This window comes from Cetorhinus maximus, chromosome 23, assembly GCF_964194155.1.
Source record: "Cetorhinus maximus chromosome 23, sCetMax3.hap1.1, whole genome shotgun sequence".
NCBI lineage: Eukaryota > Metazoa > Chordata > Chondrichthyes > Lamniformes > Cetorhinidae > Cetorhinus > Cetorhinus maximus.
The window spans coordinates 24,531,701-24,555,913 of record NC_135901.1 but is presented as its reverse complement, the minus strand read 5'-3'; the positions used below and the strand labels follow the sequence as shown (position 1 = coordinate 24,555,913).

At 44.5% G+C, this 24,213-nt stretch overlaps 2 protein-coding genes across 2 annotated transcripts in view; one reads left to right on the top strand and one right to left on the bottom strand.

Annotated features, from left to right (window-relative positions):
* LOC144697062 (uncharacterized) overlaps positions 1-24,213 on the bottom strand; it is a 464,933-nt gene that overhangs the window by 41,906 nt on the left and 398,814 nt on the right. The gene's annotated exons all lie outside the window — the stretch shown is intronic.
* Positions 1-24,213, top strand: part of LOC144697259 (uncharacterized) — a 488,548-nt gene that overhangs the window by 358,874 nt on the left and 105,461 nt on the right. The window lies entirely within an intron of this gene.

Sequence of the window (24,213 nt, the reverse complement as noted above, 5' to 3'; positions counted from 1 at the left end):
CCCAATTTTTCAGCAATTAGATGAGGTTATGTTCTTTTTTAGCAACCTTAATGCCTTTTAAGGAAATATGTCCTCTTTTTCAATCCTCTTAATGCTTCTTAAGAAGATATTAGCTCTTTTTCCGTATCTTAATGCCATTTAAAAAAGATATTTTCCTTTGTTCAATTATCTTAATGCCTTTTGAGAAATGCTCTCTTTTTCAGTCATCTTAATGCCTTATAATGTGCCGCCTCCATGCATTTGAGGAGATATTTGATCATCTTAATGCCTTTTCAGAAGCTTTTCAAAATTCTCCAGATTTTGGGAAGGTTCTATTAGATAGGCAAATAGCAAATGTGACTCCTTTATTCAAGAAGGGAGGGAGACAGGAAGCAGGAAATTACAGGCTCGTTAGCTTCACATCTGTCATAGGGAAAATGTTAGAAGCTATTATTAAAGATGTTATAGCAAGGCATTTAGAAAAACTCAAAGCAATCAGGTAGAGTCAACATGGTGTTTTGAAAGGGGAATCATGTTTAACCAATTTATTGGCATTCTTTGAAGGAGCCACATGTGCTATGGATAAAGGGGAACCGGTAGATGTACTGTACTTAGATTTTCAGATGGCATTTGATAAGGTGCCACACAAACCCTATTGTGGAAAATAAAAGCTCATGGGTGTAGGGGTGTATCGGCATGGATGGAAGATTGGCTGGCTAACAGGAAACAGAGGGTAGCCATAAATGGATCTTTCTCTGGTTGGCAGGATGTGACGAGTGGTGTACCGCAGGGGTCAATGCTGCGACCTCAACATTTTACAATTTATGTAAATGACTTGGATGAAGGGGCAGTTGGTTTGGTGGCTACATTTGCTGCCGACACAAAGATAGGTAGGAAAGTAAGCTGTGAAGAGGACATAATGAGGTAGGCATAGATAGGTTAAGTGAGTGAACAAAGACCAGGCAAATGGAGTACAATGTGGACAAATGTCAAATTGTCCATTTTGGCAGGAAGAATAAAAAAGAAGCATATTATCTAAATGGTGAGAGATTGCAGAGATCTAAGATTCTGGATGATCTGGGTGTCCTAGTGCATGAATCACAAAAGGTCAGTATGCAGATACAACAAGTAATTAGGAAAGCTAATAGAATGTAATAGTTTATGCGAGGTGAATTGAATACAAAAGTAGGGAGGTTATTCTTCAGTTGTACAGGGCACTGGTGAGACCACACCTGGAGTACTGTGTACAGTATTGGTCACCTTATTTCAGGAAGGTTGAAAGTGCGCTGTAAGCAGTTCAGTGAAGGTTTACTCGACTAATACCAGGAATGGGTGGGTTGTCTTATGAGGAAACATTGGACAGGTTAGGTTTGTATCCGATGGAGTTTAGAAGAGTAACAGGTGACTTGATCGAAACATTTATGATCCTGAGGGGTCAGTGGATGTGGAGAGGATGTTTTCTCTTGTGGGAGAATCTAGAACTAGGGGTCACTATTTCAAAATAATGGGTTGCTCATTTAAGACAGAGATGAGGAGAATCTTTTTCTCTCGGAGGGTGGTGGGTCATGAAACTCTCTTATTTGAAAGGCGGTGGAAGCAAGGTCTTTTAATATTTTTAAGGCAGAGCTACATAGATTCTTGATTGACAAGGGAGTGAGAGGTTATCAGGGGTAGGAGGAGGTTACAATCAGATCAGCCATGATCTTATTGAATGGCGGAGCAGACTTGAAGGGTCTTGTGGCCTACTCCTGCTCCTAGTTCATATGTTTGTAGATGTCCTCATTTTGGTTATCTGATTGCATTTAAGAAGATATGTCCTCTTTTTTAGTCATCTTAATGCCTTCTGAGAAGACAAGTTCTGTATCTTAATGCATTTTAGAACATTTGTCCTCTTTTCCAGTCATTTGGGAAGATGTATTCGATTTATCAATCATCTTAATAACTTTTGAGAAAAAATGTCCTTTTTAGTCATCTCATGACCTTTGAAGAAGATGTGCTCTCTTTTTACGAATGCCTTTTAAGATGTTCTCTTTTTCAGTCCTCTTAATGTCTTCATCTTCATGTCTTTTGAGAAGATAGGTCCCCATATCCTTCAGCATGTTAATGCCTTTTTGCGACGCATTTTTGGGGAAAGGGGCTTGTAACAGCGGGAGGGGCCGAATAACCACCCCAACCACGTGGTCCTCATTTTGAATTCTGACCGTTGGCGGGAAAGCTCGAGCCGCCCGCGGGGTCTGGAGGTGGAGGGGAGCTGATTGGACGATGGGCCGTCGCCGCGCGATGGGCGAAGCAGAAACGCCCGCCGTGATTGGTCGCGGGGGCGTGGCGATGGCTGTCCCCGCCCCCTCCCTGCGGCCGCCCCGGTATTGAAGCCGTTAGATGGAGGAGGAAGCGACGCCATTTGAGGGTGTGAGGTGGAGGGGCTGGTCATGGAATAAGGTAGAAATAAAACATTATAAGAGGGAACACTGTTTTTGAAATAAGGTTACTCTAATCAGGAGAGGCTCCCCTTTGTTTTAAAAAGTGAAATAAAAGGCAGCCAGGACCTCATTGGGATGCCAGTTTAGGCAGGGTCAAAGGTCAACCAAACATTGGCCAACTAATGTGGCTCTGTCTGCATGTCAGAACTGTTGGACTTAAATGAAAAGTTTCCCTCTTAAGAGGAAAGATAGGCTTTAAGAGATAGGAGAGGTTGCGACGTAGTCCTAGAGCAAGTCAGCGAAGCGTTTCAGGTTGGAGGTAGGCAAGTGACCAGTGGGCAGGCCGAAGAGTTGAAATAAGGCAGTAAAGGGTCTCAGAGCACCAAAGGTCCAGGTAAGACGAAATGGCAGGAGTTACGTGCGCACACACACACACCATCATCATCATCACACCATCATCATTGCATGTGGGGCAAAAGGGAGAACGATGTCAATTTCACTTGGGATTCGCCGAGTGCCCCTCGCTCAAAGGGAGCCAGGGTGACGCCCCGGAGTGAATTGCTTTGGCGTTGCACTCTTCAGCCACCTCGCGGAGCCCTGGCCAATGTTGGCGCGTGGGAGGATTTGGGTGCCCCACACACGAAACGCGACAAGCCCCCCCGCTGGTGGCCGCAAGCAATAAAGGGCAGCGAATGGCATGTCGGCTCTCCCCTTGCAAGGGAGGTGCTGTTTTAAGAGTAAGGAAGTTTTGCCCCCATTATACAGGGCCTCGGTGAGACCATGTCTGGAGCACATGTGCACAAGTTTTGGTCTCCTTAGCTAAGGAGACTTGCCTTTGGTGGGGGTGCAGTGAGGGTTCACGAGACTGACCCCTGGGATGCTGGCATGGGCGTGAAGTGCAGAATGGCCTCCTTACTCATTCCGTGAATCCCTACGAGAGGGCCATCTTACGAAATGAGATTGAAGTAGGGGAGCCTGTTACCGCTGGAGTTTGGAAGAACGGGAGGTGATCTGATTGAAGCTTTGAACATTCTTCGAGGGTTTGACGGTGTCAGTGCCGACAGACTGTTTCCCTCCCGCGGCTGTAAAGCCTAGAATGGGGGGCGCTGGGGGCGTCACAGTCCATTTTGGACTGAGATGAGGTGTTTGTTTGCTTATTTTTACGGCCTCGCTAACCTGTGACACAGTTTTCAATGATTGACATATTCGTAACCGAGACCCCTTTGTTCCTCTACTCCACCTAGACTGCCATCTTCCAAGTAATTCGTGACCTCTCTGTTCTTCCTACCGAAATGAACTACCTCAAATTTATCTGTGCTGAACTTTATTTGCCAATTATTTTCCCATCTTGCAAGTTTGTTGCTGTCCTCCTGTAATTTGTTGCAGCCCTCCTCAGTACTGACTCTTTCCCCCAGCACACACCCACCCCCCCCCCCCCCCCCACCCCCCCCCACCCCACTGCCAATTTGGCTTCAGAGGCAAATTTAGAGATTGCATTATGAAACTATTCCGATACTCCCGAGACTGATATAGTTCCGGATAGTGGCCGAATAGGACCCCCTCTGCTATTCCCCAAGACCTGCCCCAGTTTCAGTAGTATAATGCAGTCTTCCCTAGTTGAATATCTGATGAGAGAGTGATCGCCTCCAAGCTTTTATTCTCATTCACGGGACTTGGGAACCGCTGGCAAAGTCAGGATTTAATGCCCTCCCCTAAATTGCTCCTTGAGAAAGTAGTGGCGAGCTGCTGCCTTGAGTATAACTGAGAGGCTCGCTAGGCCATTTCAGAGGGCAGTTAGGAGTCAACCATATTGTTGGGGCCTGGAGTCACACGGGGGCCAGACCAGGTAAGGTTGGCAGATTTCCTTCCCTAAAGAATATTAGTGACCCAGATGGGTTTTTACAATAATCAGATAGTTTCATGGTCACCGTCACTGAGACTAGCTTTCAACTCCAGGTTTATTTAATTAACTGAATTTAAATTCTCTCCTGCCAGGTTAGGATCCAAGCACACATCCAGGCCTCTGGATTGCAAGCCTAATAGCATAACCGCCTAGGCAATCCCGTTTTATAAAAATCTGAAGGAGTTCTTCCAAATGACCCTTGTGACACCAGTTGTTGAACCACACATTCAACATTTTGATCTTGTCTACTCTGTGCCAATTTACTGATGGATGAGATAGTAATCTAGAGGTTATTACTTTTGTTTTTGTTTTTTAATTTAGGTCCGAGCTGTTCATGCTCCCTGAGCAGAAACTCTTACACGATAATACCTTTGTAGCTGGTACCTACATGAACCACGATAACTGGGCCCTCTCCCTCGCTCTCCATGTTACTATCCAGCCCGAAGAGATGTCCTTAAATCCATTACTGAGCAGGCTGCACAGCATTCGGGACTAACACCCTTGGCTAATCTCCCGACTGTTCCTATGTTCTGTTCTCTCCGCCACCCCCCACCCCGAACTTGAATGGTCCCCTGTAACTCGGTACCATGGTCACTTTGCTCATGCTCAGCTGCTGTCCTCATGGCTCCAAGAACTTTGAATTTATTGGACAAGTGCAAAGGCTAATGCGCCTCTCGTGCTACCTTCTTGATACCCATACCTGTATCACCTGTAGTCACACCTTCCCATCCCTGACCACAGGCTAAATCTGATATTATGTAACTTAAGGCGAGTGGCTGCTTGCTGAATCAAATTGTCCATGCAACTTTCTCCCCATTGTCCAAAGTTCAGGCTCCAGCTCAACAACTCTGAACTGAAGTTCCATGCACTGCACTTACTGCAGCTGTAGTTGCTGTGGATCACATTGGTGCCGACAAACTTCCAAATGCTACGGCTGCAACACATCATATCAAGTCAATTCTGATCTTAAAGTTGCTCAATATCAGAGTATTTCCATCATTTTCTATTTTTATTGCATATTTTCAGCATTCACAGTATTTTTGCTTTTCTTTGACCAGGGGACTGTGAGAATATGGAAATCGTTATATTAAGAAATTGCGAAGCATGTCTGAGCTGGGAACTCATGCGTACAATCACACCACAAAAACACTGTCCACCAGCTGTATGTAGACAGAGATTCACTTGGTCATCCCATTTACTGCCACAAGAACACAGTCACATCAGAAGGAGACCATTCAGATACTTTATATGTGCGGAGGGATCTATTCAGTATTTCCACTAGCTAACACTTCAGCTTTAAAAGTTCAAAGCAATTGATATACAATCAATTGGTGATGAGGAGCTGTTTATATGTTCTGTTTGCGAGAAAAGACACACTCGTTCACAGCGCCTGCTAAGAATCCAGTGAGTTCACATTTGACATTGAGGGTTTTTTCCTGCTGTTAATCAAATCCAGGATAGAACTATGGATACTGTGTCAACTGACTTAACCATTTTATATCCAGGGTTCAAATCGTAATCGGACCACAAAAGATGATGTTGTATTCGATGAAACAGGTTGTCAATGGCGGAGTGGGATACCCAGCATTCACCGAGAGACAGAATGTGCCCTATCTGCACAACAGGCGATTGTTGCGCATGCGCAGTGCCGCTCTGACTGGAGCATGCGCAGTGCGGGTGTTGGGTCAGTTCGGACGGGCTGGTGTCGGAGCTGCCGGGAGACAGAAACTGACTGGAGGCGGCGGGTGAGTGAAGCCGAATGGAGCCGGTGGGTCGGGGGAGAGGCTTCAGAAACACCCGGTGTTGGCCGCAATCCCGGATCAGAGCCTCCATGTCCCGTGTTTGCAGCTCCGGGGCTTCTTCCCGGTGACAGAGCCGGTTTCAGGGGAAGAGGCTCCGGGGCGGGAGATTCAGAAACTGCGGGGAGACCGCGGGCCGCCCGGGGGCTCAGAAACTGGGGGGACGGACTCAGGGTCCGGGTAAGACCCACCCGGGAAGGTCCCCCCTCCTGTGTCCCGCCCGACGGCAGCTGGGTTCTCGCCTGAGACCCTGAATCAGAGACACAGGAGCTGGAGAACTGAACCCAGGCAGAGGAGAGGGAGGGAGAAAACTGGGAGTGGAGGAAAGAAATGGTGGAGATGGTGAGATGGGTTTGGATTTCAGCCCAGGGAGGAGGGAAAGTGTGTGGGACGGGGATTTACAGATTTACAACAAGAGAAAAAAAAATGTTCCATAGAAACTAGAATTGTCTGTTCAGAATTTCTGTCCTGGATTTAAAGTGATGACTTTTGTAAAATCGTTTTACGGGGTATTAAACAGAGGTGACTGGCAGACAGAAAACGCGAAGCAAACATCACATCAAAATCTGTCAGAGGCACTGAATTCATCAGGACCTGAATAACATGAGCTTTTGAATGTGGAAGGAGAAACGTTTGTCTATTCTGTCTTTGGGAAAGGATTTCAAACATCCGTGTGACTGGAAAAGCCTCAACACACACACACCCGAGTGAGAGTGTTCCAGTGAACTGACTTTGGAAAAAACTTTAAGCAGTTACACAGTCTGCAAAAGTATTGCACCATTCGCAGTGGGGAGAAACTGTTCACGTGTTGTGTGTGGACAAGGCTTCAACTAAGCGTTCAACCTGGAGAGAGACAAGGACCCCCACACCATGAAGAAACCATGGAAATGTGTCGACTGTCGGAAAGGATTCAATTTCCCATCCCAACTGGAAGTTCATCAGCACAGTCATACTGGGGAGAAACCGTTCACCTGCTCTATCTGTGGGAAGGGATTCACCCATTTGTACAACCTTCGGACACATCAGCGAGTTCACACTGAGGAGAGGCCATTCACCTGCCCTGTGTGTGGGAAGGACTTCACTCGGTCATCCCACATTGTGACACACCAACTTGTTCACACTGATAAGAGACCGTTTACATGTTCTGACTGTGAGAAGAGTTTTAAATGCAGAAAAGATCTGCTGATACATCAACGTATTCACACTGGGGAGAGGCCATTCACCTGCTCTGTGTCTGGGAAGGGATTCACTCAATCATCCCACCTTCTGACACATCAACTTGTTCACTCTGACAACAATTTTTTTAATTGTTCTGATTGTGACAAGAGCTTTAAAAGCAAAAAGGATCTGCTAACACATCGATATACTCACACTGGGGAGAGGCCATTCACCTGCTCCGACTGTGAGAAGGGATTCAGCTGTCCATCTGCCCTACTGAATCACCAGTGAATTCACACTGGGGAGAGGCCGTTCACCTGCTCCAACTGTGGGAAGGGCTTCATTAATTCATCCAACCTTCTGATACATCAGTGAATTCACACTGGGGATAGACCGTTCACCTGCTCTGACTGTGGGAAGGGATTCACCTGTCCATATAACCTTCGGACACACCAACAGGTTCACACTGAGGAGAGACCATTCACTTGCTCGGTGTGTGGGAAGGGATTCACTCAGTCATCCAATCTATTGAATCACCAGCGAGTACACACTGGAGAGAGGCCTTTCACCTGCTCCGTTTGTGGGAAGGGATTCACTTAGTTATCCAACCTGCTGACACACCAGAGCATTCACAGTGGGGAGAGGCCATTTACCTGCTCTGTGTGTGGCAAGGGATTTTCTCATTCATCCTATCTGCTGAAACACCGGCGAGTTCACAGTGGGGAGAGGCCATTCACCAGTAATGCCTGTGGAAAGGCATTCACTCAGTCATCACACCTATGAACACACCAGTGGGTTCATAAGCGATTGCAAGGTTTGGATTCTACTCCTGTTGATGCTGTTAATCATATCAGGACTGAACCATGTTCATTCTGACTGTCCTGACCTGTTGATGAGGTTCAATATTCTGAGTAAATGTGAAATAAATCAGCTTTGTTTGTAGATTTTTGTTTTTCCCTCTTAAGTGTTTAACATCACCTGGCTGGAGTCAGAAAGGACAACCTGGGGGAGGATCGTACAGCAGGAACAGAACTTCAGCCTGGACACAGTCCTTCAGGGTCACACTGAGGGACCCCCAAACAACACTTTGGTCTTTCTCATCTTTCTTCACTGACGGCATAATCCCCATGTGGGTGAATCCTGAGGTGTGTAAGAAATGTGCCTCAGCTGCTCTTGCCCATGGTTCAGAGCTCCTGGACATGGAACAGAAGGCTTCTTTACAACTGGGTTTAGAGTCAGGAAGAATAACGGTGAATGCTGGAAACGTGCTGCCAAATCAAAGGTTGGTGTAAAACTGATCTGTTCCTGACCGAAAGTGAAACAGCAGGTTTAAGTTTCCAGTCTGAAAATGGTTCTTAATAAGTCTAAAATGTTTCAACGTGTTTGTGTGTCAGTCCCGAGTCACTGAATCGAAACACGCTGACATTTATTGGGTTAAAATCTGCATTAAACTAGAAGCTGGAGGAGTTCACAGGAGGCTGTTAACTGCTGGGACAATAATACAGCAGTTTGATTCCCAGATAAAGAACGACCTGCAGCGTGTTCAAGAATTCCCAGTTTTATTGATGTGTGCTTCCCACACACTGTCCTTTTAATTATACCTCACTCCTACTAGCCTTTAACTATCAGAAAGGTAACAGAGAGAAGGTTGAAGCTGTGTCTGCCCCTTTAACTTCATAGTGTCAGGACCCCTTCGGTCCCTTTAAGAATGAGTGATTTGTTCAGCTGAAAATTCCTATTGGTAGTTTTATGGGTGGTCTCCTTATTCTGATCATTCCTGGTGAGCCTCGGGTGTGTGTCCCCAGGTGCATGAGCCGCCCTGTCCCTGGGTGTGTGAACCTGCTCTATGTGGTCCTCGCCTGTGAGCTCTCGTGTTTCTCTCCATCTCGTTTATTCTGCTCCTCCTGCTTGAAGTTGCTGTTTGTGATATTATTATCTGGAAATTTAACAGTAACGGTATTAACCAATGTTACTGTCAAACTGTACGTATAAAATGTCACCTTAGCTTCTTAAACAGTTTGGTTACAGTGACGACACTGATTTCAGGATCTCTAGATTGTCGATTTCACCTTCAGAACCTAAGCATATTGAACAGGCTTCTAACCTCATAATGATATTCAAAATCTGCAATTGAAATCTGGCCTCAGTGATGGTGTCCATGAAACTATCATTGATTGTTGTAAAAACCCATCTGCTTGACTAATGTCCTTTATGGAAGGAAATCTGCCGTCCCCACTTGGTCTGGCCCACATGCGAGGCCAGACCCACAGCAATGTGGTTAACTCTTAATTGCCCTCTGAAATGACCGAGGAAGCCACTCTGTTCAAGGACAGTTAAGGTTGGGCAACAAATGTTGACCTTGCCAGCGATACCCACATCCCATCAAAGAATAAAACAAAATATATTTTGCATGTGAAGATTCAATCATTTCAAGTATAAATTTAATCTCATTCATAGCTATCAGCAGCTATTAACTCTGTTATGTCTTTGATAGTTAAAGGCTGGTAGGAGTGAGGTACATTTAAAAGGAGAGTGTGTGGGAAGCACACTCAAATTTCTAATGACTCTAGTGTTATGTGGGTAATATTTGTGTCGAGAGGATGGGCTGAATCTTGTAACAATCTCCCAGAGATTAACTGGGATTGAGGGACAAGACTAAAGGTGAGCAATAATGCATTTCACTTGACACTAGTTAGTGACAAACTCTGTTGTGTTAAAGTTTACTAATTCACACTGGTGTTGTACTGTGTCAATTGCTCAGATAGATTTTTAATGTTAAGGATTATTTTTCCTGCAGGATTTTCTATTTAGCTTCCACCTGACCCACTGATGGTGTCAGACAGAATCTAGAACCGTCTCCTCAGTCGATTGGACTGCTGCAGGATCCTAATGGTATCCAAATAAAAATTAATCATCTGGTTAACAGACAGAACTGAAACCAGCTCAACACAAAATGGTGTGTTTGTGTGTGTGCGCGCACGTGTGTGTGTTTGTGTCTATGTGTCTGATTGTGAGCACATCATTCTTCACATTTGCAATGTATTTCCTGAAGTAATTATCTTCATCAAGTATTTTAGTCCTTTATTTCCATTTATTCCTACTGTAATATCTTTGCAAATCTTTTAATAGCACTGACAATTATCTGGAACGCATTCTCTGGGGTGCTGTTGTTTAGAAAACAATCTCACACTGACCGTTCAATTACCAATATGAGCACATCTGTCCCCAAACTCACTTCACCCCTGGAGTCCTCATGACTCTTCTTCAGAGTGTATGGTCTTCTTCAGTCATACGGACTCAAAACGTTAACTCTGCTTCTCTCTCCACAGATGCTGTCAGACCTGCTGAGTTTTTCCAGCATTTCCTGTTTTTATTGCAGATTTTCAGCATCTGCAATATTTTGCTTTTATTTCACTTAACCTCTTTCCTCCCTCTCTTTCAGACACATACTTAATCTCTCTCTCTCTTTCAGACTCGGTCTAAGTCACTTAACCTCTCTCCTCTCTCTCTCAGACACTAAGTTACTTAATCTCTCTGTTTCAGAGAGTGCCTAAACTCACTTAATTTTTTTCTCTCTCTGAGAAAGAACCTAACATACTTAACCTCACTTACCCTCTCTTCTCTGTCTGAGGCAGTGTTCAATGTACAGAGTTACGTACAACGTAACCTCTCTGTTTCTCTCTCTCATTCTCAGACAGGCCTCGATTCACTTTAACTCTCCTATTTTCTGATAACCCTTTTTGGGGAAAATTATTTATTTTATATAATTTCCTCTCATTTCTCCAAAGGTTAACCATCAGCTCATTTCCCCCTTCAGTGAAAATGTTAAAACGCCAAATAAGCTCATGTGTTTAAACGTTTAAAATAGGAATAGAGGTGAATGTAACGCTAAGACCGGCAGCAATCTGTGTGGTTGTTCTTGATGCTGTCAGAGTGAGTCCACCCTCACAGGCAGGAAGACTGTTCACGGTGATAACATGAAACTGACGCCTGCTGTTTCATTCTCAGGTAACACAACTTCCTGTTTCTCTGCTGCCAGTTCCAAACCGCACATCTCACTTCTGAGCAGAAAATAAATCCAGGGGCCACAATCTGGTGAGAACATCAGTCAATGCGGCCTATATCTGGCCACAGAGTCAGGGCAGAGTCACATTGCAGTGACATTTACAAATGAGCCTGTTGTTTCTGGTCAGAATTTCCATTCCCGGACATATGTGGCTATGTCTGTGGATCAGTCACTGAATTCCCTCTGCTCTCCATAGCCAGGAACTGAAAGTCTGCTCCCTTTCATTTTTTTATCATTCTCTCATATCATTCTGTGTTAATTGCTTCTTCTATTTCTCAGCTTTATCTCCGACTACCTCATCTTTCTGTTTTTTTAAGTGTCTCAGTTTTTGTCTCTCCTTTCCTCTATATCTCTCTCAATGTCAGTGTGTTCCTGTTTAATGGGGATGTTCAAAATCATGAAGGGTTATTGATAGATTAAGGAAGGAAAAATGGCGAAAGGCAAAAAATGGTGGGGAAAAACTCAGCAGGTCTGACAGCATCTATGGAGAGAAAACAGATTTAAGGTTTCCAGTCCAACATCACTCTTCTTTTGAGCAGGAAAAACAGGGGCTGTCCTTCTTAGATCAGAAAAGGTTAGGGGGATATTTAATGGAGGTGTTCAAAATGGGGAAGGATTTGTTACAGTGTCGATAGGGAGAAACTGTTTTCAGATGCAGGAGAGTTTGTAACCAGAAGACACAGATTTATGATTTTGACAACAGAACCAGAGGGGGTGATGAGGAGAATATTTTTACGCAGTGATTTGATGTGATCTGGAATGCACACACTGACGGGGTTGGAAGCAGATAAAATAGCAACTTTCAAAGGGAATTGGATCAATAAATGAAGAGGGGAAAATTGGCAGTTATGGTGAATGGGACTAATTGGACGGTTCACTGATCTTTGTGACATTCTGAATTTTCCTCTCCTGAGGTTTTAACATTTGATCTTTTCAATCATAATGTGTCTCAAACAGAAGATTTAAAACGTTGGTTTCTACGAGCTGTCAGATCTGTTTCCTGTGTGTCTGTGTAACTTGGGAATTGCAGGCAAGGGTGAGAAGGAACCGATTCTTTTCAGTTCCTCAGATGCACCATTATCACCTCAGATAACAGAAACCTCTGGAGTTCCCCATGTCATCATTGCCCTCCCCTTGGATATAACAGCTCTCAGTCAGGTGGAGTCAGTCACACGTATCTCTGTCATGACAATTCCATTCCTATTTTATCACACACCTCCCTGTGACACTCACCATAACACAGAAACCCAAATATCATTGCTTCCTTACACCTTGTCCTCCTATTACAATCGGATCTTTATTCTGCCTCTTGCCTCCCTTAATGTAAGGTTCCCTGCAGTTAAAGTGACCTCTGTTATTAAGAACTGGAGTCAGCCTGTGTGATTATTTTTACACCAGACTCCAGTCAGCCCCACGTACTGCAGTCGTAACTCCCTTCACAAACCGAAAGAGGAAGAGATTATTTTTAAGGAATGGATGGGCACGTCAAACCTGCAATCATGTCCCAGGAATCCCTGCTTTGTTGGATGGAGCAACTGCCCAGAATTGTCCCGTCTGCCATTCCCTTCACTCCTTCTGAGTCCAAGAAAATATTCGGCAAAAGAACAGAGACTCCCATTTATAATGACACCGGGAGCATCGGCTCAGATGATGTGGTCGAGTTTCTGGAGGGGGCTTGAACCCACATCCTTCTGACTCGGGGTGAGAGTGCCACCAATTAGTCAATGTTAATATCAGTTCCCATTCCACGAGACCATGTCTGTGTTATTACATTAAACCCATCCCATTCCCATTGCAGTGATCCTTGGCTCTGTTATTAGACATTAGGCAACACGTTGACATCATATTATACCAATAGACCATGGCTCACTTACATTGCTAAATGAGACCCAAACTTTGGTTTTGGTGCACTAGATACTGACTGCATTATCGTCACATTGGATCCAATGATGTGTTAACTAACACACTGCATCCTGACTCTTATTATTGAAACAAATACTGTATTTGTTACACTCAACGTGAGCCAAACCTTTGCTGTTCTTCCTTTGGGCCCATCTGCACTCTTACTGTATCAGACCCTGTGTTTGTAATTGTTACACTTATACTATGCCACTTATTATTAGAAAATAACCTGTCTATTATTCCAGTTCTGGTGTCTGTGTTTATTACTATCACTGGAAACATTTTTCCTGCTAGTTTTAAACTGGAACCTATTTCTGCTATTTGATTGTCATATTTCCATGTTTTTAACTTTATTATTTAGTCTCTATGTGAATTTCCTCATGTAAGTCACATTGCAATTCAGCCTTTGGTCTGAAAACCTGCTTCTTGAATAAAATACCATTATTATAACTCACAGTGTAGGATCATAAGCTCATAATTACCACTTGGCAGGGTACAGGCGGGTAAACAGTGACTGGGATTGAACCTCACCATCACACAGCACCTTCACAAAAGAAAGGGAGAAAAATCTGAGTGTTGCCTCCTTGTTGATGTTGATGGGCCATATTCTACCACCTGAAGCATTCTGGGTAGCATCATCTGTCATTGTCTTCAGATGGTACAGGAGCTAATGGAAGGTGTTCAGCTCATCGTGTTTGTACCAGCACTTTAGTGTAGCTATCGAATTAGTCCCACTCCCCTGCTCTTTACTCATAGACTTGGATGTTTCTTCCTTCAACGATTTATTCAATTCTCCCAAGAATGTTGCTCTTGAATCTGCTTGCAGCACCCTTTCAGGCAGTGATTTCCAGATCACAATAACACACTGCTTAAAAGAAAGTTCTGAAATCTGTGTCCTCTGATTAGTAATTTTTCTGCTACTGGACACCCTTCTTCTTTCAGTTTGTCAAAACTGTTCATGATTTTGAAAACCACTGTTGCATCTTTTTTGAGAAGGTGGTGGTGAGCCATCTTCTTGACCTGCTGCAGTCCATGGTGTAAGTTCTGGGTATTTTAAGAGTCAACCATATTGCTGTGGGTCTGGAGTCATATGCAGGCCAGACCAGGTGAAGATGGCAGATTTCTTTCTCTATAGGACAATAGTGAATCAGATGGGTTTTTTATGACAAGCGACAATGGCTTCAGGGTCATCATGAGACCTGGTGGGATTCGAAACCCAGCCTCCAGAGTATTAACCCTGGTCTCTGGGTTACTAGTCCAGTGACAATACCATTATGCCTCCAACACCATCCTGCTTAACCTTTTGCTCCAAGGAAAACAATCCCAGTTTCTCCATATAGCTGAAACCTTTTACCCTTGGTACCATTCTAGCAAATCGCTTCTGCACCCTCTCTAAGACTTTCACACCCTGTTTAAAGTGTGATGCCCATAAATGAATGCAGCACTCCAACTGAGGCATAGCCATTGGTTTATAAAATCAGTATTAACTCATTGAACATAAGCACACTCAAAATAAATTGTTTAAAATCTGCACTAAGAGATCGCATGGAGGAGTTCACAGGAGGCTGTTAACTGCTGCTACAATTGTGTAACTGACATTCAATCCCCAGATAAAGAAGGATACGATAACATCGTGGTTATCCATCAGTAATCCCTTCTGTCAAGGGTGATTCTTCCTTGTGGATGATTGGGTGTAGGTGATACGTCAGTGTTAGTTGTGTATTCACAGGTGACTAATGTGTCCTATCTTAGCCTTGCAGGCTCTCCTTACAGTGAGGACATGGGATTTGTTGGCCAGTAGAGTTGGTGATGGATTGTTGACTCCAGCAGCTGCTCTTGTTGATTGAAAAGTTCATGGATGATGATTCACCGTTTTGGAGGCGATTGGGAATCTGCTTCCCAAGTGTTTCTGTTAATAGAGCAGAATGTCAGGTAGGCCTTGAGATTGTCTTTGAAAAGTTTCCTTTGGCCCCATGTGAAGAGCCTCCCTGGTGTAGCTCTGAGTACAGCACCTGTTTGTTAATCTGAATTCAGGTATTCTGACGACATGCCCAGGCATAGTGGTTACATCACTGGATTAGCAATCTAGAGGGAAAAATAATCCGAAGATGTGAGTTCAAAACTCATCACAACAGTTAGAGATTTTAAATTCAGTTAATTCAATAAATCTGGAATTAAAATCTACTATAAAAGCTGTTATCAGTGATCATGAAATGAATGGATTGTTATAAAAATCCAGCTGGTTCCATGACATCCTTTAGGAGAGGAAACCTGCCATCCCAACCTCATCTGGTCTACAGGTGACTGCAGACCAACAGCAATGTGTTTGACCCTTTGAAATGGTGCATAAGCCACTTGATCATATAAAAGCTGCTCGAAGAAAGTAAAATTCAATTGGACTGCAGCGGTTTGGAAGGTCAGGTCACAATCACATTTCCAAGGGCAATTAGGGATGGGAATAAATGCCCGGATTGCCAGTGACATCTGCATCCTGTGACGAATGAAAAAAAAGGAGCTGCAGCTTGTTTCCAGATTACTTTGTGTTATTGGTATGTGACAGCATAACTAAAAATACACAACCAGGAATATCCATTAGACAACAATCCTGACATTTACTCACTGAAAGGATTCACTCAGTCACCCCATCTGCTGAGTTCACATTTGACTGGAGGGATTGGATTCCACGTTATTGCTGCTGTTTCAGTAAAACTTTGGGGGATTTGCAATTCACCATCAATTCCCTTCTTTTTGGTGGATAATGGAGGTTCTGTGCACTTGGGCTTCTGTCCAATTTGGTTCCTAACTTAAAAGCAAAGTACTGCGGATGCTGGAAATCCGAAACAAAAGCAAAAATTGCTGGAAAAACTCAGCAGGTCTGACAGCATCTGTGGAGAAGAAGACAGAGTTAACGTTACTACGGACTCGAAGCATTAACTCTGTCTTCCTTTCCACAGCTGCTGTCAGACCTGCTGAGTTTTTCCAGCAATTTTTGTTTTTGTCTGTGACATCTTTTGATTATCTGCTCCTATCACTGCTTGCTTATCCCTACAACCACTCCTCCCTCCCCCACCCCCTACCCCCCGCAACTTCTCTCCCCCCACCCCACCCCACCTTAAACCAGCTTATATTTCACCCCTCTCCTAACTTTACTCAGTTCCGCTGAAGGGTCATGAGGACTCGAAACGTCAACTCTTTTCTTCTCCGCCAATGCTGCCAGACCTGCTGAGTTTTTCCAGGAAATTCTGTTTTTGTTTTGGATTTCCAGCATCCGCAGTAGTTTTTTGTTTTTCTTTTTGAGTTGGTTCCTAATTTTATTGACTGCCCGACACTCGCCCCAATCCCCACATCTTTGCAAAAAGAAACACTCACTACTACCAATTAGGCCATTCTATGGCACGGACTTTACCCAGCATCCGCCGCGGTGGTGAATGTCCCCTATCCCCGCCAAAGGAGAGCAGTGCGCAGGTGCAGTATCGCCCAGTGTTTGGAGCATGCGCCATAATTGCGATGTGGCGTCTTCTGTCTGCTCTTCAAACTGGTCAGGAAATGAAAACACGGAGGAAGGATTGGAGGCGCCGGGAGGACGGACAGGGTTTCTAAACACCTCGTAAAGGCTCCAAACCTCGAATAAGACCCTGAGATACCCCCGTTTGCAGCCCGGTTCTTTTTTCCGAAGAAGCGCGTTAACGGCCGCCATTTTGGTTCAGCGGGGAGAAGAGCGCATGTGCGGACGTCCTGTTGACGCAAAGCTAGTGGGCGGGGCTGCAGGGATGTGTTCCCTACTGTGTCCCAGTGCCCGGGAGTTGCTGATATCTGGGCAACACATTTTTTAACGGCTTCACCCACTCCCAGGCTCCAGGTGATGTTCGCAGCCTACAGGAGTCCATGGGCCATGTATATGCTCATTGTGAGAGGTTGCAGCCCCTGTATAGTTACCTGAAGGTCTGTTCCTCAATGTCTGGCCACACTTCAGACCCAGGCCCCTAATCTATGGCTGCCCAGTGTGGAGGGGGCTGGGTACATCGAGGATCTTCTCCTGGAGTTGCTGTTCAGCGTGGTTACAACAACAACTGGTAGATCTAGGGTGGGTAGGATCCTCTGGCTGCTGGTCAGTCTTCTGTGGTCTTGTCTGTGCCCTGGTGGCCAGGGCCAGGGAGGATGTAGTGTCCATCAGTACGGTTGATATCTTCCACAAACGGTGGGCACCTCAGAATGCAGAGTGTCTCATGTTCACTGGAAACAACATTGTGGTTTAGTTGTGAAAATTCCATTTGCATTTGTTGCCTTTTGGGGCTTCTTTTAGTTTGATTTAGATCGCATGTTTGGAGGAACAGAGAGAGAAAAAAGTTGCGTAGAAACTAGAATTGCCTGTTTTGAATTTCTAACATGGACTGATAGCGATACTGACACTGTCAACTCTTTCTGCAGGCTATTAGAAGGAAATGATTAGAAGGAAACTAACCAAACATCACATCAAGACCTCTTAGAGTCACTCGATTCATCAGGACCTGAATATCATCAGCCTTGAATATGGAAGGCGAAATGTTTCTCGGCTCTGTCTGTGGGAAAAGATTACAAACATCAGTGTGACCAGAAAAGCACCGAGACACACACACACATACACCCGAGTGAGAGTGTTCCAGTGCGCTGACTGGAAAGAGCTTTAACCAGTTACACAGCCTGAAAAAACATCACACCATTCACACCGGGGAGAAACTGTACATATGTTCTGTGTATGGACAAGTTTGCAACAGATCATCCAACCTGGAGAGACACAAGAACATCCGCACCACGGAGAAACCGTGGAAATGTGGGGATTGTGGGAAGGGATTCAGTTTCCCATCCCAGCTGGAAACTCACCGATGCAGTCACACTGGGGAAAGACCGTTCACCTGCTCTGTGTGTGGAAAGGAATTCACTAAGTCATCCAGCCTGGGGTCACACCAGAGAGTTCACAGTGACGAGAGGCGTTTTAAATGCTTTTACTGTGGAGATTGCTTTAAAACCTCTCCTGATCTAATTAAACACCAGCTTGTTCACACTGACAAGAGACCATTCAGTTGCTGTCAGTGAGAAGAGATTCAGACAATCATCTCACCTTATTCAACATCAGCGAGTTCACACTGGGGAAAGGATATTCACCTGCTCCGTGTGTGAGAAGCAATTCACTCAGTCATCCAATCTCCAGACACACCAACGCACTCACAGTGGGGAGAGGCCGTTCACCTGCTCCGAATGTGGGAAGGGATTCAATCGACCATCCAACTTGTTGAGACACCAGCAGGTTCATGTGTGACTGCAGGGGTTGGATGCTACTATTAATCACATGCTTTGTTTATTTCTGCTGAAGTTAATAACTGCTATCACTGGGCAAGAGTTTAAAGTTCTTCACAGGGCAGGTGGTGTGCCGGGATTGCAACAAGTTGGAGTTTGTGGAGAATATTGCGATCCTGGACCATCATATCTGCGGTGAGTGTCTGCAGCTCAGGGAACCTGGGCTCAGGGTTATTGAGCTGGAGTCTGAGCTGCAGGCATCAGGGAGGGGGAGAGTTACCTCGACACTTACTTCCAGGAAGCAGTCAGAGCCTTTCAAGGTTCAGGAGAAATTTACAGTGAGTCAATGGTCAGGATAGATCAGAATATGTCAAGAAAATCAGTTTTAGCATCTGTGGTCTTAATTTCTTCAGGTTAAGAGAAATTGACACCTGGATTTAGTGTGTGTCAGTGAAGGCAACTTTCCCTTCTATAAGTCACTAGAACATTGACTCTGATGTTATCAGTGAAATTAACTGATCTGAGACATTGAAAGGATTCTCGTTACTGCACATCAGCAATTTAAACCTAATATTGGCTTCAGGATGTCAGAATACTTGGTAACAGACAAGACACTGAAAAGCTCAAAGGGAGACAGAACCGATTGCAGGAGAGCTGGTTCATGGTGATATGGATGTGTTTGCAGTGGGTGGGATCAGACTATTTCCATGTATCCACAATGACTGTTCCACCCTTTATTTTGGAAGAGTAAAACTGACAGAGAACAATTGTCATTCTGGGAGCAGCAATCTGAAGCTTTAACTCGCTGACACCCTGGTTTAGGGTATCCTGTAGAACTACCTTATATCAGCCTCTGGCACAATTGGCCAGTGCGTTCAGCTGTTAACCGAAAGGGTGGTGAGTTATGACCATCCAGAGACAAAACCTTCACTGTTTTCTGAAATCAGCGTTCATTGCCACACAGTTCCAGGTTGTCACGAGTACTCCAGTTGCAAGAAAATTCCCCAACCATTGACAATTCTGCTGCTATCCATTAAGATTCTGCCTGGGTGTTTTACATGAATATTCATTTTTAAAATAATGATTAAACAACTACCCCTGCCATATACCTATCTCGAGCCCATTAGAAATCTATGAAGTTGTGAGATTCAAACAAACCCATTCCCTCCTCCTTAGCTCCACAATGAGTGCAACAGGAAAAGCAGCAATATTCCGGCCACACACTCTCCAATCACCCGCTGCCAGCAGAAAGTGGTAACTGCAGCTTCAATCAGTGGGTTACTGCCCATCCCTGGGATGCAAGATACTCCAACCCGGGTTAAACCTCCCAATACACCGAGCACAGGCTCAGGAAAAGGCAGGTAGATTATATCCTGGTCACTAAACCTCCGAGCAGCATTTACAGGATACTGGAGTGAGTGAGTCACAAATAAAAACAATGACAACTTTCTAAATTTTTTCACTGCAAAATTCCTTCCTTTTATTCAAAATCTGACTCTTGTGAATCTGAAAATGAGAACCATTGGATTCGTGTCACCGACTGACTTGTTTTCCATTGTTTGGCTGTCAGGTTTGAAATTCAACTTGTGTTGGAGATTGAAGTGAATCTGATTTCGAAATGAGGTCACAAAGCAGGTAAATATTAAATCCAGGAACAAATCCTAAGGAAAATAGATCACAATGTTTGGAAGGAGGTGCAGCTGAGAAGCGGAAGCTGTGAATAATGTTATTGATGATTGAGGGGAAAGCATTGGACCCTTGGGCTTCTGCAGGTCAATTCCCTTCTCTACCATTGCATTCAGACAGTTATCTCGCTGTGATAAGGTATCTGGTCCTATCATTGCTGTATGCCCCACTAGCTCAGTCAGTGGATCAAATGCTTTTTAATCTCAGCGCTGTGGGTTTGAGGCCTACATTGGGCCCCATTGTTTTTTAAACTTTACTGCTTCCACGGGTGAACCCCAGCTCTCCATTCTGATATGAATCATGAAAGTTACTCTGCAGGTACAGGAAGTGATCAGGAAGGCAAATGGAATGTTGCCATTTATTGCAAGGGGATTGGAAAATAAAAGAAGGGAAGTTTTACTGCAGCTGCACAGGGCCTTGTTGAGACCACATCTGGAGGATTGTATACAGTTTGGGTCGCCTTATTTGAAAAAGGGCAATTGCGTTGGAAGCAGTTCAGGGAAGATTCACTAGACTCATTCTTGGGATGAAAGGTTTATTTCATGAAGGAAGGTTGGACAGATTGGGCCTATACTCAGTAGAGTTTAGAGGAATGAGAGGTGATCCTGAACCTTATTCACATCAAAATCAGCTAGGAGGAATATATTTCATAGGCTGGGTTTTATTTTCTTTGGAAAGCTGCTGGAATGGCTTGAGTTGGGGTGTGGCTATCTCTGGAGCACAAGTCTCCAGGACTTTGATCTGATCTGTTAATTTCAGGATTGCTTAGCTCTGTCTATCACACACTCCTTCCACTGTTTTACAAGTAGTCCTGTGTTGTAGCTTTACCAGATTGACTTTTATATTACCTGGTGATAACCCTGGCCTGCTCTCCTGCACTCTTCATTGAACCTGGGCTGATCCACTGGCTTGATAGTAATGGTGGAGTGAGGGATATGCTGGACTATGAGGCTCGACTAGAGGTTGTGGTTCTACACAATTCTGCTGATGCTGATGGCCCACACTGCCTCATGGGCTCACAGTTTTGAGTTGCTAGACCTGTTCTGAATTTATCCCATTTGCCACACAACATGATGGAGAGTATCCTCAGTGTGAAGATGGGACTTTGTCTCCACAACTATGCGGTGGTCACTCCTACTGATCCTGTCATGGACAGATCCCCCTGTGACAGGTAGATTGGTGAGAACAAGTTCAGGGTTTTTCCCACTTGTGGGTTCCCTCACCAGCTGCCGCAGGCCCAGTTTGTCCTTCAGGGCACAATCACCTGCCTGGACCTGTGAATGAGAATGGAGTGTTTGAGGGAGGAGAAACAAAGCTGGAGGCAGTAGGTAATTAAATCTCGGAGGAACCACCGGACCCAGGTTTAAACTTATGTTCTTCCATTGTACGTTATGATGGTGTTTCAAACATCTTCAACTTGCAGTTTCCTGAGGATGAGGAAAGGCTATGATGGAACTATCCAAACACTGACGTTCCTTCTCTCTTCTAATTTCATACTGACACTCCTTCCACCTCCCTCCCTTGCTTGCTCCCTCCCTCTAACTTCATACAGTTAACTTCCTGCTCTCACCACGGCTCCCAGCTCCTGCCCCTTCGATGCCTCAACCATTACTTATTGCCTTGTTGATGTATTTTAAGTGACTGACTGCAACTGCACACTCTGGGAAGAAATTCCTGTGCACAGTGTGGAACTTTGTCTAATCATTTGACGCAACAGCAATAGGAAGCAGCAATGGCTTATGGAGCACCAAAGGGCAGGGAGAGGCCAGGAGTTGTGCTGAGGGGGTGAGGGGCTACTGGCAATGGTACTTCATGTCGGTGGACTCGACACCCATTGTCATAGGCCATATCTGAACTTTGAGTCATTTTGTAACTTCCCTGGTCACGAAGGATACAAATCTAACGTGATGTTTAATGTTTTAGATGGGACCCCTCAATAAAGAATACCTCCTGCATGCATTATATTCAATAATCAACACTCACCACCAGAAATAATGTTATATATCATGCTGCATAATATATCTTACATCATTACCAACTTGTTTCGCAAAAAATTGAACAGGTGGGTGGACGTAGATGGGAAATGGGTTTTGGAAAAGGATATTGAAGAAAACGATGAGCTAAAATAGAAGTCAGAAATAACAATGGAGTGAGATTAATGCAGGAACAGTAGAAACAAAACAGGAAAACAAGCAATACTGGTTATTAGTATTAACTGGTTTTTAATATTAACTGTTATTAATATTAACTGGTTATTGATATTAGCAAATCTAGGAAAATAGAAACACTAGTTATTAAGATTGTTGGAATAAATCTGCCTGGGAGACAATCAGCTTCAAGACATTTGATTAAAATAAATGTGTGATATAACAAATATGAAATAACAGTAATTCCCATTTGTATGATATTCCTAGCAGATCTACCAAGGCACAGGTCATACTGAACCAGACGATCTACTGTTTTACACCCATAGGGATGTTACACAATGTATGATGACACATTTAACAGAACCGCTGATTGATGTTGGTTAAATGTGTGCATTCCCATTTTTATTGTATGGAAATTATAGAAGCGTGTTTGTGATCAAATTAGAGACAAAAACACAGACTGTCTTAATATTGGGAGTATTAACACCCATGTAAAGTTTCTCAGAATGTTTTTATTTTGGTAAAGGTGTTATATAAATGCACGTTTTCATTGTTGTTGTTGACTGTGGAGAGTGATTCCATTGCCCATCTGAACTGGAAACTCATGGGTGCAGTCACACAAGGAAGAGGATATTCACCAGCTGATTGTGGAATCAGTCACCTCATTTACTGACGCAGCAATACAGTCACACTGGAGAGATACCATTCGAAAGGATTTACTCAGCTTTCTCACCTACTTTGAATGTTCAAAGAATTTGATACATGATCAGCACATTTATATAGGAGAGAGGTTATTCAAATGTTCTGTGTGTGGGCAGTGATCCACTTGTTCTTTCCAGCAGCTGGGACACCAGTGAGTTCACATGTTACTGTAGAGGTTGGATTCTGCTGTTATTGCTTTTGTTTTGGGGACTCTTGATTTTCTACCAATTCCCTTTCCCCTTATTTTCAGTGGATAATGGAGGATCCATGCCGATTGGTTTCAGTATAATTTGTGTCCTGGCTTTAATACTGGACCGTTTGACCCCAGACTCCACCCCATAACAGCCAAACAAATCAGGATAGAATAATTTGAACTGTCAATGGCGGGGCCGTTACCCAGCATTCCCTGCGGCGGAGAATGTCCTCTATTCACATCATAAGGGGCTAGTGCGCAGGCGCCATGTCCAATGTTTAGCACATGCGCAGTACGGGTGATAGCGATGGAGAGACGCTTTCTCACGGATCCGCAAACGGTAAATCGATGGCGGGAAGGAGGGAGCAATGAATCTGGCGGTTGGTCGGGGAGGCTATGTAAACATATTGTGTGAGCCGCAAATCTTGAAAAAGGACCTAAAGGTCGCCCGTTAGCACTGAGCTGGACAGCAGCTGTAGGTGCGATTTCACTCGTTCAGAGGCCCGGTTAACGTGGCCATCTTTGTGATGCAGGGCGCATGCGCGGCCGACATCTTTATTGGGGTCAGGTGAAGCAGGGCGCATGCGCGTCTGAAATCTTTGTTGGCCAGATGCAGCAGGACGCATGCGCGGCCGACATCTTTACAGATAAAAGCAACAAAAGCAGAAACTGCTGGAAAAACGCAGCAGGTCTAACAGCATCTGTGGATGCTTATCTTTATAGCTAAGATGATTTTAATGAAACAATGGGGACAACTTGTTCCATCAGGCTGCTTCATACTTTGAGTTACAATATCTCAATGATGTGCAGAGAAGGAAAGGAAGCAACTTCTGTTCTCCTGATCCCACAAGCACAAGGGACGTCCTGCCCCTTGTGACCAAAGGTCTGCGAGTCTGTTCAGTCACATGAAGCCACCCGGCAGAAACTCACGACCCTGAGTAGACGTAATCCTCAAATCGATAGAATGCTGACGACAACCAGGGG